The sequence below is a fragment of the Solanum dulcamara genome, chromosome 7 (assembly GCF_947179165.1).
Source record: "Solanum dulcamara chromosome 7, daSolDulc1.2, whole genome shotgun sequence".
NCBI lineage: Eukaryota > Viridiplantae > Streptophyta > Magnoliopsida > Solanales > Solanaceae > Solanum > Solanum dulcamara.
In genome coordinates, this window is record NC_077243.1 from 65,496,888 (window position 1) to 65,511,087 (window position 14,200).

Here is a 14,200-nt window from a genome sequence, read left to right on the forward strand (position 1 = left end):
TAACTCCAATGGAAAGAAACGGTCTAAGAAAGCACCTTTGAACTCTTCCCATTTAATCAGTCCCCCTTCCTCACCCCTGTCCATAACCCATTGCTCGTGCCACACTCGAGCCACACCTTTGAGTTGATAGGCCGCTAGTTCGGCCTTTTCATTTGATGGAACACCCAAGATTTCCACAATCCGATACACCTCCTGGATGAACTCCATAGGGTCCTCATCTAGTTTAGAACCATCAAAATCCGGTGGATTCATCCTTTGAAACTCCCGAATCCTAGTGGCTGGATTTTGCACTTGGGTAGGGGGAACACATTGACGCCCTTGGTTGTCCATAGCTTGAGCCAACAACGTGATGACATTTTGGAACTCGGCATAGGATATCCCTTCCTCATAATGTGGGATATCCGGAACCAGATGAGGTTGGTCCTCATCATCAACCCTTACCCTTCGAGGTGGTACCTTTGCCCTTCGAGGTGTTCTTCCACGAGGCATCATCTAAGGAAACACGAAACAAGTCATTAGTTAAAGGAAGTCTTAGGAGACTCTGAGGCACGACATGAATTTGAAAGAAGTGAAAAACTTTCCTAAATGCCTCAAAGTCTCCTATTCATAATTGTGGTGCGCTTCACAACCATGAACAAGACCTATTTGACGCGGTATATTGGACTCCGAGGACCATTTCAAAACCTCGTATTTTGATATCAAGTTTTTCACGACCCAAGCCTATGTCCTAGACGTGACACGACGAATGAGACACCCGAAAGTACCTTACCCAAGCCTCTTAGCTTTCATTAAGTATTTCATTGGTAAAGGTAAATAATAACAAGCGGAAATTAAAAATATTTTTCATTTTTGTGTCCAAACATACCTCTACTAATAGATTTGGTGGGGGCTAAGACATGTCCCTAGCTCACCCTCAAAATAAGTGTCAAGAAATGCCTTAATAAAAGTTTTACTATTTTACATAACATAAGCTTAGAATAAAAAGGATGTTGTTTCCGAAACATGGGAACTCACCACAAGCAATCTTCAAACTAACTCGAGCTAGCCACGTGGAGGGGGTCGAGGAGTGACATTGGTTCCTACATGGTGATATCATGTAGGCAAAAGTATGCGTTAGTACTTTGAATGTACTAAGTATGTGAGTATGATATGAAATGAAGAACATAAGAGAGACATGAGTAAGCAATATGCATAATGAATGCATGCATTGAATATAAAAAACAACAACCTTAAAGCATTCATTTTTGTGGGGAAGTGACCTTAACCGACATTTAAGACCATGGAGCTATTACATGGAATCCAACATAACCCCCTACGTTGGTACGGGGAGTCTACTTGCCGGGTGGGACTCCGTCAACTTAACGTTCTTTAACTTTAACTATATTGGCTAATTGTGGATCCACTAGCCTAAATAGCCTACAAGGGCTCCTATGTTGGTGCATAGTTAATGCAATACGAGACTTTACTTAAGGACCCCTTAGGTCGAGTCCCCATCTACATGCTACATTCGGTGCTAGGTCAATCTCATGGAATAACATTTAAGTATCATAATGACATAGGCATTGTATAATTTTAGACATCACATCTTCATCGGTGGAATAGCTAATTAAAACATTTCTTTTGATTCAAATATGTGAGAATTATCCCTTCACATTGAATCTTTTCTTTGACTAAAAGCCCTTTCGTCATCATTCAATATGAGAAGACTATGTGAGTTCAATTCATAAAGACCTTCAAATACATTTAAAGAATACTTGCATGCATAAGGGTGATGAAAATGCATCAAGATACACATCTTAAAACAACCCACCATATATGCCTTAAACCCTTTTCAAACTTTCATATAGGCATTTTAACAAATCATTCATTTGATGAAATTAAGAGTCAATATACATCAATATATGTCAATAAGCACAAAATATATCATAATATAAACATTAAGAGTCATTGTGTAAAATCCCATGAAAGTTCACCATTAGAATTGGAAATATCAAGTTGAGAAAATATTTGGGCTCCATGGGTTGAAGAACCCATGGATGAAAACCCACATACCTCGATGAGTCAACTCTTGAATAAAAAACTTGAAAAGAAATGGAGGCTTGATCTTCTTGGAGATGGAGGAAGAAGGTGTCTTTGAAAGCACTTGGGAGGTTAGGGCTTTTTTGTTCTTAGAGTGTGAGTGAGAGTGAATGAAAGTAGAAGACTTGGGAGCATCTTAATAGGTGAAATATACCTACAAAACGACCTCACTTTTGGTTATAACACAAGAGAAGACTAAAATTCCCCTAAAATCTAGAAAATGGGCTAAAAACCCTGCTGGCGCTATAGTGGTGCATCGCGCTAGGGGCCAAACTACTGAGGCTAGTTTCTGGCGCTCTGCTGGCGCGCCGCGCCAAACCCCATTGCAGCGATAGTCTGTGGTAAAAAGATCATAAATTTTGACTTCGAACTCGAAATGAGGCAAACTTGATGGCGTTGGACAGAGGACTCAAAAATCTTTAATTTGATAGGTTTGGGACACCCAATTCATTATATACTAAGAGATATGGTCGTTTGAAGGTTACCCTTATACGAACTCTTTCAGAAACTTAGCCGATAGAAATTCTTTGGACTCGGCTTGGTGTTAGAGATCTCTTATGACCCCTAAACACATCAAACACATTTCAAATACTTAGGAATTGATCCTAACTCATATATCCAACTAGAAGTCATCGAGTTCGATCCTATACTCATATGAAAAATGCATCGGGTCTTGGCGTAGATTTTTTTTGGGGTGTTACAATACATCACATACATAAAGTAAGTGAAAGACATAAATAAAAGATTAAGCTAAAGATAAGTCTCAAACTAAAATCTTGAATAGAAGGAAAGTTTAAAACAGTGCATCCAAATAATCGGAGATACATAGTCAATGAATGTCTAAACATACGTCTACTAGTCTAGAAGGGGAATATGGCATGCTTCTAGCTCACCAACATGAAAATAAAAGTCATAGGAATATAAGAGGTCATGAAGTTCCACATCCTTAGAACATGAGGACTCTCCAACAATGGAAGTAGCAATCAAACTCTAGCCACAAGTGGAAGGTGCGTGATCATCGGTCCCTACATTATGATACAATATTAGGTAATAGGTATGCGTTAGTACATGGGAAAAACTAAGTATATTAGAAGCATGTATGGACAATGATTATAGGACATGGGCAATATGAGCATGAGACACATGACCAGTATCTTGAAAATATGAGTATAGATTGAAAACATTTAAATATCATAATCATAATCATATGGTGAATGGATCATAAACATCATGAGAACTTATATCATTACATATACCTTTTTGTGTGGGATAAGAACTTAACCGGCATATAAGACCATGTGAGCTATAACATGGAATCTGATGTAACTCCTACATCAAGAAGAGATAGACTACTTGCCAATGAGATCCGTGAGAACATCATAAACTTGATATATTTGTGGATCAACTAGCTAGGCCATAAAGACAAACCTACATGGACAACACGGTTAGGGACTCCCCTTGGGTCGCTACTTGAGCTTCCGGAACAAACCCCACCTTAAAGTCCTCTCGATGCTTAGTCATTATCCCAACAGAATTCATGAAAATATAGTCATTAACATCTTTAGGAAATGCTATAATAGATACCAATCCAACATCATAAAATAGTCATAAGAGTAACTCATTAACATGATTGATTCATACACAAATGAGAAAACCTTTCAATCCTTATGAATTCATGACTAGGTGAGAAAATATCATTCACCATCTTAAACATTAGTGTGTGAGAAAAATCCTTCACAACCTTTATACTTCGGTTGAAACATCATTGGAATCATAATTCATTACCTTTACTAGTCATTCATAATACCTTGATAATCGTTCATAAATTATTCATAGAAATCCTTTATCAATCATAATCATAATTCTTAAATTCATACGTGAAAATAGCATAGTGCATGGGTCCATGAAAATCAACTTGAAATCATGCAATGTAACTTGAATTATGCATAATTAGATCAATAATAATGAAACAAACCATAATTGAGATGACTCAATGCAATTTCATAAGAATTAGGGCTTAGAAGAAGAATTTACATAAGAATTGAAGAAAAACCTTGGGATTCCATGGATGAATTCCCACACACCTTAGACAATTAGAGCCCTAAATGCACTTGAATTGGAGACTTGAACTTGAATTCACTTGAAACCTTGCTTGAGGAAAAAGAAGACACTAGATGAAAATTTTAGGGAGAAGATTTGTGTTTAGGGTGAATGAGGGAGTTAGGAGGGTTTAGGGTAGTTAATAGAATATGATTTGTTCCCAAAAACCCGTCCAAGTATAGTAATGAAATAATAGGGAAAATACCAAAATACCCTTTTAAAATAACTGAATAGGCCACCTGAACAGAGGGTGTTCACAGATGGTATAGCTCTTCACGGTCCGTGAAGGGTCTCGTGAACCTGGAGGGGAAAACTAACCCGAGGAGTCATATTTTACGAGCCTCATCATGCCATGTGAACTGTTCCACAAGTTGTGGTGTGATTCGTAAAGAGGGACTTAGACATGCCTCTGAGAGTGGGATTTCCATGGAAGCGACTACGACGCATGAAGTGCTCTACGACTCATAGACCCAATGTGGTCATGAATTGAACTTGGGATCTTGGGGAATCATGTTCACGTAAGGGTATATGGTCCTTGGAGACCTCCATGACCTATAAACCCTGTCGTGGACCTTTCCCTCTATTCCTCTTTTCCCCAACTCACTCCTATGGTGCCTTTCACGGTCCATGGTGAGTTATACGGTGTGTGTACATGGCCTGTAAAATCCATCCGGTGCAAAAGTTGAGTTTTCTGAGAATTGTCTTTTAAATTTCATTTTCCTACTTTCCAGCTTTTGGGGGTCTTCCAATATATCCCGCTTGTAAATATTCATACTTGAATGAGAATCAAACTAGCATGAATGGTTTTATAAAGACATAGTAGCCCAATATGAATGCAAAACATATCAAAAATGCATAAAAATATAGAATATTCAGTCCTAAGCTAAACTATGACTATAAAAATTATTTCATGAACATATCCATATGAAAACATGGGAATGACTGGAACACATGGATTGGAAGAAGGGAATCATGAAGGAACTCAATACCTATACTAGGAATGGAAGAAAAGAGATGAGGATATCGTGACATCATATTAGCTTCAGCCTCGTATGTAACACCTTCAACCTCTTGGTTCCTCTATAACACCTTAACGGAAGCGACTTCCTTATCCCTCAACCTTCTAACTTGCCGATCTAGAATCTCAATAGGAACCTACTCATAGAATAGACTCTCTTTCACACCAATGCTGTCCAAGGTCACAATGGAGCTAGGATCACCCACGCATTTCATCAACAATGACATATGAAACACCAGATGTACCGATACCAACTCCGAAGGCAAATCCAACTCTTATGCCACTTTACCAATCTGCCTCAAAATTTGATATAGGCCTACATAGAGGGGGCTCAGCTTTCCCTTCTTTACATAACACATCACACCCTTCATACGTGAAATTTTTAAGTAAACCCAATCATTGACCTCAAATTCAAGTACCCTTCTCCTCATATTTGAATAGGACTCCTGTTGACTGTAGGCAGTCTTCAATCTTTATTTAATGAGTACAACCTTTTCCATAGCCTCATGCACCAACTGGGGTCCTATCACGGCATCTTCACCAACTTCAAGCCAACCAATAGGAGACCTACACCTCCTACCATATAAGGCCTCAAATGGAGCCATTTAGATGCTAGAGTGGTAATTATTATTATAAGAAAACTCAGAGTGAATTTAGTACCTCGGTTTGAAATGATAGATAATGAAACACCATGAAGTATAACCAAATCCAGAATGTAAAGTTGAGCATAGTCCTCGACTGAATAAGAAGTTTTAACAGGAAGAAAATGAGCCGACTTAGTAATTCGGTCAACAACCACCCAAATTGAATCATGTTGCCTATGGGTATAAGACAAACCTGTAATGAAGTCCATATTCAAGTCTTGCCACTTCCTAGGAGGAATCTCAATATATTGAGCTAAACTCCCGGTTTTTGATGTTCAACCTTCACTTATTGACAATTAAGACATTTTGACACAAACTCTACAATATCTTTCTTCATGACATTCCATCAATACACTTCCCTCAAATCTCGATACATCTTTGTGGAATCCAGATGAATAGAATACCATGAACTATGAGCTTTGGACAGTATCATTTCCCTTAGGCCATCAACATTGGGAACAGAAAAATGACCTTGGTATCTAAGTACAACATCTCCCCCTTAGGAGAAAGCATTTATGGCTTTTTCGGCAACCACTTTCTTCAACTCAACCAAAGTAGGATCACTATCTTGTTTTGCCTTAAAATTCACCACAAGAGATGATTCAAAACCATTCTAAACAACAATACCACCATCCTTTGAATCAACCAAGCAAACACCCAAACCAATTAGCCTATGAACATCACAGACTAACTCCTTTTCATCTCAACATAGGCAACACTTTTCATGGACAATCTACTAAGAGCATCAGCAACCATGTTCACTTTACCCGAATGATACAACATCCTCATATCATAATCCTTCAACAACTCAAGACATCTCTATTATCAAAGGTTCAAGTACTTTTGATTAAACATATTGCAAACTCTTATGGCCGGTAAATACATCAACATGGACACCATAAAGATAGTGTCTCCAAATATTCAAAGAAAATACAAATGCCGCTAACTCCATAAGCTATCACCTTACCATTTGCATCAAAATACAATCAAGACCAACCCTTTTGTCATGACTCGAGCCTAGGACCTAGACGTGACACGACGAATGAGACACTCGGAGGTACCTCACCCAAGTCTCTTAGAATTAATTTAGCTTTTCATAGGTAATGTCATTCAACAACAAGTTGAAATAAGACGGGAATGTGACTAAGGTAAAACAACATAGCATAAGAGTAATTAACAACATCAACATCGTCTATTTTCCTAACAATACCTCTATTACTTTAGACTTGGCGGGGGATAATATATGTCCCTAGCTCAACCTCATAATAAATAGAAATAAGTATTGTGATAAGTATCCCAAAAGACTTTACATAACAAAGCTACAAAGGAAGGATGTTGTTCCCGAACCATGGGAACTTACCAACAAAGTAGCCTTCAACGTAATCAACTAGCCACATGGAGGTGAGTGTGGAGCAACACCGGTCCCTACATGTTAATATCTTACAGGCAATAGAGTATGCGTTTAGTACTTTAAATGTACTAAGTATGTAGGCATGTATGAACATTAAATAAACATTAGAACATTTGTGTAATATGAAACATAGTGCAATGCATGCAAAATCATTCATATGAATAACCTTTAAACATTCAGTTTTGTGGGAAGATGACTGTAACCGACATTTAAGACAATGAAAGCTATTACATGGAATCCAACATAGCGCCCTACGTTGGCACGAGGAGACTACTTGCCAAGTAGAACTCCTTCAACTTCATTCATTTCTTTAACTTTAACTTTAAGGGCTATTTGTGGATCCACTAGCCTAAGCCTACAAGGGCTCTTATGTTGGCGCATAATTAATGCAACATGAGACTTTACTTAAGGACTCCTTAGGTTGAGTCCCCATCTACATGCTACATTCGGTGCTAAGTCAAATCCCACGGAATAGTTCATATAGTTAGAATATCATCATTTACATAACTTTAGATCATCAAGCATCATTGGGTAGAATATCTCATTAAAACCTATCTTTGATTCAACTATGTGAGAATTGTCCTTATCACATAAAGAATCCATTCTTTGGCTAAGAATCCCTTTCATCATCATTCAATCATTTTTTTTCATTTCATAAGACTCTCTTTTGATCATAAATATTGCTTTCATAAACTTTCATTTGGAGTCAAAGCTTTCAATTCAATTTCATTGAGATAATAGTAATTCTAGGTGGGTTTTATTCCTTAAACCTTTAAATTATTTAAAACAATGCTATCATGCATGAGGGAAATAAAATGCATCAATTAAGATGTCTTTGAAACAACCCACCAAAACACCTTGAAACCCTTTCATTCCTTCATATAAGGACCTTTAATAAAATCATCAATTTCATGAAATTAAGAGTCAATATAGACTAAGATGGTTAAATAAACTTTAAATAAACATCAAACCATGCATTTGGAATCATAATATAGAAACCCCTAAGATTTCACCATTTGAAATTGAACTATTAAGTTGAGAAAAATATTTGGGCTCCATGGGTGGAATAACCAATGAATGAGACCTACATACGTTGAGGAATGAAACCCTAATGCAAGCTTAAAAGTAATGGAGACTTGAAGATCCTTGAATGAAACCCTAAGTCTTAAAGATGAAAACCCTTGGGAGAACTTGAGAGGAGAGAATCTTGTGTTTAAGTCTAAATGTGAGAAATGAAGGCTTTAGAAGGTTTAAGATCTTTAGATAGGGTCAATTCAGTCTCCAAAATGACCACACTTCAATATTAACACATAGGAAAATACCCAAATGCCCCTTTTAAATCTAGTTGGAAAGGGCTTCATGGGGACCCTTCATGGCCCATGGTTCCCACCACAGTCGTGTCCCATAATGATTGTATTGGAGGGAAAAACTCTTGGGATTGTAGGAAAAGTCTTTGAACTTCCTCTACATAGACTTTCACAGTCCATGGAGGGCATCATAGTTTGTGAACGTCGAATGTGGTGCAGGTCCTACAGGAGGCCTACAGAGTGACCACCAGGAAAACACACCATGGTCTTTTTAGGCAGTTTCGTATTCTAATGATCCCGTCTTACCTGATGATTAGGATTTGCTTTCCCTATTTGAAAAAAGGAGATCTGTGTCACTCTCACTATGCTTCACACATGAAATTATACAGCTTTCAAGGGCTCGAATAGATTGATTTGAGAACTTGTTTCAGGGTTGCCCCGTGGGAGAACATAAGAAGTGATCCCATTTTTTTCATCGGGTACGCACTGAGTCGTCAAATGACGCACGTTAAGAAGACCCAAGTCATTAATCATTTGATATAGATGGTCCTTGCCTTAGAAGTTTCTTGGGCCTAAGGGGAGGGTCCACCACGAAGGGTACTACGGTTTGTGTTCTCACCATAGTCTGTGGTCCCTCATCGTAGTCCCTTACTTATAGGTTTGAGTCTTTTAATCTCCACCACGGTTTCTCACCACGGTCCGTGATTCTCACCATGGCCCATGATGTCCTTACGTGGTCATCACTGGTGCCAGTTTCTGCATTTTCCTGAGATTTCATCCTCTGTCCCTTGTTTTAGGACTTTCCAACTTTTGGGGGTTCCCCCTTGGGAACATTCATCCTCAAATGAGAATCGTTAGCATAGAAAAGGACATGGCACGAGGACTAGCAACCCATCATGAATACAATGATACTTGAAATGCATAAAACATGAGATCCTTAAACTTAGCATAAAATATGACTTTAAAATTTAACTTCATGAACATGCATGCATATGAATACTCAGGAAAACTGAAACATAGGAGTCCTAAACATTTTGAGCATGAATCACTTAGTACCTTAGGCTTGAGTCGAATGAAAGAGATGAGGGTAAAACTTCATCATATCTGCTTTCTCTTCCCATGTAGAACTCTGTGAGTGGGAGTAGATCCCCTTGGACTATTACTGATTGGTAGTCCATGCTTGTGTGCTTCCTACCAGATTGGTTTCCCTTGGACTAGGATGATTGACTCAGACTTAAGGCGGCAGAGTGTTTTGTGGGCACACAATGCCAGTTTTTTTGAAGTTTCTATGGTATAAGTGAGTCACTGGGGTTGAACTCAGTGGAGTTTTGTCGTTCACGGTACCATCATCCTTTGGAGCAGAGTGTTCAGTTCTAAAAGATGAGTTTCAGTTTGGGTTCTTGGTTTTTCATGTTGAGATTGGGATTTCGGGCTTTGCCTGGGGTGTTTCCTTGTTTTGTTTGTTTTCACCCTTTAATGTTTAGATAGAGTATGTAACTCCTTCGAGGCTGGTGTTGTATGGTTCAGTAGACGATTTTTCGGATGGCGTTGAAGGTTTTCAGGATAGCTAAGGACTAGCAGAACGCCCTTAGTGGCTTAGAAAAAAAGATTTGAAAGTATAGGACAAGTATGTGGAATTTTGAGCGAGTTGTATCCGCTATGGTCCTGCATTGCTCATTTTGGTGGTTTTGGTTTAGTTTGGTCATCCTTTGTTGAAATCGGGTGTTTTTGGCCAAGTTTGGGCTAAGCGAGCGAGAGTTGGAGCCCAAGAAATGACTGGAGGAGTTTTGGGAGTTGGAAGTGAATTTGAGGATTTTCTTCTCAGCGTGAGTGCTCTGATGGTATTGTTCGACCCAAGAGGGTGTCCAAGGTTCTAACAAAGCATGCAGGCTCGGAATCCTCGTCCTTTCGTTCCTCCAGGCCGTGACTGTACTTTACTTTTACGCGCGAAAGTTTTTTTAGTAGTGGATGATGTAATGACCTTGAAGGTCATTTTTGGATTTTTTCTTAAAATGACCATTTTACCCCTCCCTTTAGTTGCCCCGAGTCGTTACTGATTGGTATCGGGTGTTGGTTTTTAGAAAATCCTATGAAAAGTTGAATCTTTGGAAATTTTAGTTTTCATAAAACTTTAAGTGTTGCAAAGTGGTATTTGGGGTAAATCAGAGCTATGAGTCTCGGAATAAAATTTCGTCAATTCTAGTAGCTCCGAAATGTGGAAATTTTCCTAGGAGTGTTTTCAGAATCAGTTTTGAGTTGTAACAAAGATTTGAGGACTTGAGTTGGGAATTTGAGGAATTTTAGGCTAAGGTTTGACTTTAGTCTACTTTTGGATATCCAATGCTCGAAATGGAATTCTGACGACTTCATTGGATTCGGGGGATGATTTTTGGTCTAGAAGAAGTGATGGTTGAATTTTAGAAGTCCCTAGACCATTTTGGGTATTTTGAAGGCCTAAGTTGGGTTAATTGAGACTTTTTAAATTTCGCGTCAAAGAGACCTCAAATTCAAATTATGCTCGAAGCATGGTCGACATGAGATTCGAGGCAATTGATACGAATTTGGGATTATTTAGTTTTTTTGACTTTAAAAGTTAGCCTATGATTGACTTTGGTCAATATACTTGGAAAATGTGCTCAGATGAAAATTCTAACAACGCAGTAAGTTTTAAAATGTCGAGTTTGATCTAGAACGACCCTTGGTTCACTTTCTAAGGCTTTCGATCTAATCTCGTGGCCCATTATGGAATTTGGATTAAAATGGCACTTGGGTGTGGGATCGACTTTTTGTTAAAATGACCTTGTATGAGAATTTTGTATGCGCCATTGAGCCCAAAACGTCAAATTTGTTGGGGTAGCATATTTTGTTTGCGTGCACGGAGTTCCAAACGATTCCTGAGCACCCCGTCGGAGATTTTGGACTTTTCCAAAATTAGATGTTGCAGCAAGGTGCTGGTGCAACTTTATTATCCCCTTTTTGGGTGTTTCTCTCAACTTTAAAACCTCAAAACTTGAGTTCTAGAGCTCCAAATTGGGTAATTCAAAAGAAAAACTTGTGAGATATTTCGAGTATACATGGGGGAGCTCAGAAACTAAATTGGGGCATTTGATTGAGGTAAAATTTTGATTCTAGTTGTTGCAATGTCCATTTTCTGAGTAAATTTTTGAAGAACTTTGAGAATTTATTTCTTGGTCTATATAAACCTGATTTTGGTGATTCAAGGGTCTAAATTCAAGAGAATTTCATGGGGAATCCGTTGGTTAGCTCAAAAATTGAGGGGAGGCTTTGTGTGAGGTAAAGTTTCGAATCTAGTTGTTGCCTTTAGTCATTTTTGGATTTAATTTATGTTGAATTGTGGGGGATTGTATCTTGGCCATTTTAGCTCTGTTTTTAGTGATTTTTGAGGCTAAGTTGTGGTTTTTCTTTGCAAGGAACATCAAAGTATGTTTTGTTTGAGTCGTAGGGGTTTCGTTTGTCAGAAATTGCTGATCATAGATGCTGCCATATTCATCTTTTTAGCTTAAAATTTAGGAATTTATTGCATGATAGACTGTTTGATTTTTCCAATCCCGCATTGTATTGTAAATTGATCCTTGAGCTTGGGGTACTATTTAGAACCTATTTTTGGAGTCAATTCTAGAATTTTTGGACGCAGGTCCCACATTTCTAGTTTTAGATCCCAAAATTTGCCCATCTCCAAAAATTATGAAATTAGTGTCTAAAAGTCTGTAACAATGTTGTGACTCTATTTTTCAGTGTGACAACATTCCGAGGCCGTTCAGAAGGGAAAAGCTCTAGCATAGTGATTTCAAGCCCGCGTGTTCAGCCTACAGGCAGGCTACGATTTTCTTTTTTTTTTAGATTGAGCTAAAATGTGTGAAAACATGTTGAGATTGTTGGAATTGGGATTGGGTAGTTTGGTTTTATATCTTAGGTGTTATAAATCATGTTTTAGGCTTTTATTTTGGTTTTTGGGTAATTGAATGTATGTGACCCTTTCTTATATTTGTTAGTATTTTCAGAGGAGTTGAATGATTATGTTGTTGATATTATGGAGTATGTTGGCCTTAGCATAAGTTGTAAACTTTTCTTAGTTGCCCCGGCGTTACTCCAGCGGGCTTAAATCCTTGTAAAATTATGTAGCGGGCTAGTGCCTGATAGTTTTGCCTTAGCTAGGTGGTAGGTTTTCTCTTATGAATAGCCTTATCCATAACTCAGCATAATTGTGACTTTTGAAATGTGTCGGCGATACTAGACCTTATGATTATTTTTTTCGGCTCTGGTTCAAGCTTTAGTGGTTATCTGTTGACTCATTGGGAAGGAGATTCTTGGAACTATTAGCGTCCAGTTGGGATGGGGAATACTCGGCAACATGGGATAAATTATATATGAGCATCCGGGTACCTAGTCCCGGCCTTCGATTTGAAATTCCATCGTGGAGCATTTGGTACCCAGCCCCGGCCACTACCGACTTGCTAGTATGACGAACATCTAGGTACCCAGCCTTATCCTCGATCGTCCTGGTGTGTTACAGCGAGCATCCGAGTACCCAGCCCAGCCTCAACCTTACCAATATTTTATGGCGAGCATCCGGGTACCCAGCCCTGCCTCAACCACAATGATTATTCGGGCGAGCATTTGGGTCCTAGTCCCGGCCTCGATCACTAAAGCATTCCTGGTTCATTGACTCTTGGTCAGAAATGACACGGTTCTTTAATTCTGGGCATCTCAGATTCTTGGTAGTTGTAGCTATTTTGTGTATCCAACAGACTTATGGGGGTTCGTTTGAATTTTTATTTAAATTTGCGCACGAGTTTCCTAACTGGGCTTATGGGGCCCCAGCTAGGTGTAGTTAGCTATAGTCTTCTTAGGTAGTACTGTCTCTACTTAGATACTTGTCATGATCCCTATTTTGGCTTATTCTTCTTTTTCATAATGTTTTTACCTTTTCTGCTCAATCGGCCTATGATGCATATTGGTTACCTGTTGTCTTGGTACTCATACTACACTCTGCATCTCCTTTCGTGATGTAGGACCGAGCATCAGCTACCATCTCGGATAAATCAAACCTGTTGCAATCAGCTTCGAGACTAGGGTGAGCACTTGACATTTCATATCTGTCTTCTTCAGTGTGGATGACACGTCTTTTGCCTTTTTGAGACTATCCAGTTGATGTATATATTTTCGGTCCACTTTTAGGACTTGTACTCGTATTTTATTTTGTAATAGTTATGTACTTGTGACCTCCAGGTTTTGGGAGGAATCTTTAGTTGCATATATCGTATTTTGGTTTTACGTCTGCTTATTTATTCTATTTACTTTGGCATTTTCCATTCTTGATTAGTTTCTTCCCTCAAACTCATTACTTGTCGTTTTGGGTTCACGGGTTGGCTTACCTACTGGTGTGTTATAGTAGTTGCCATCATGACCTGAGAAATCGGGTCGTGACATATAGTCACATCACTAAGGGAGAAAGAAGTGAGTTTTCCTACAGTCCTATAGCCTCTCAAAGAAAAGTACTGACATCTCGATATCATACCACAAGACTCAACAAGACTTATTTTGGTATGATGAGACCAACAAACCTAGAGCTCTGATAATAACTTTGTCAAGATCTAGGCTGTCGTGAATGTAACCCATA

The 14,200-nt window shown here is 38.6% G+C and overlaps 1 protein-coding gene across 2 annotated transcripts in view; it reads left to right on the top strand.

The window, feature by feature from the left end:
* LOC129895723 (probable galacturonosyltransferase 13) overlaps nt 1-13,800 on the top strand; it is a 45,186-nt gene extending 31,386 nt beyond the window's left edge. The window contains exon 7 of one of the 2 annotated variants that reach the window (XR_008767835.1): nt 13,593-13,800. The gene's annotated coding sequence lies outside the window, so the exon portion shown is untranslated. Of the gene's footprint in view, nt 1-11,781; nt 11,855-13,592 lie in introns of those variants that run through there. The other variant, XR_008767837.1, reaches the window with a different exon arrangement.
* The last annotated feature ends 400 nt before the right edge of the window (nt 13,801-14,200 follow it).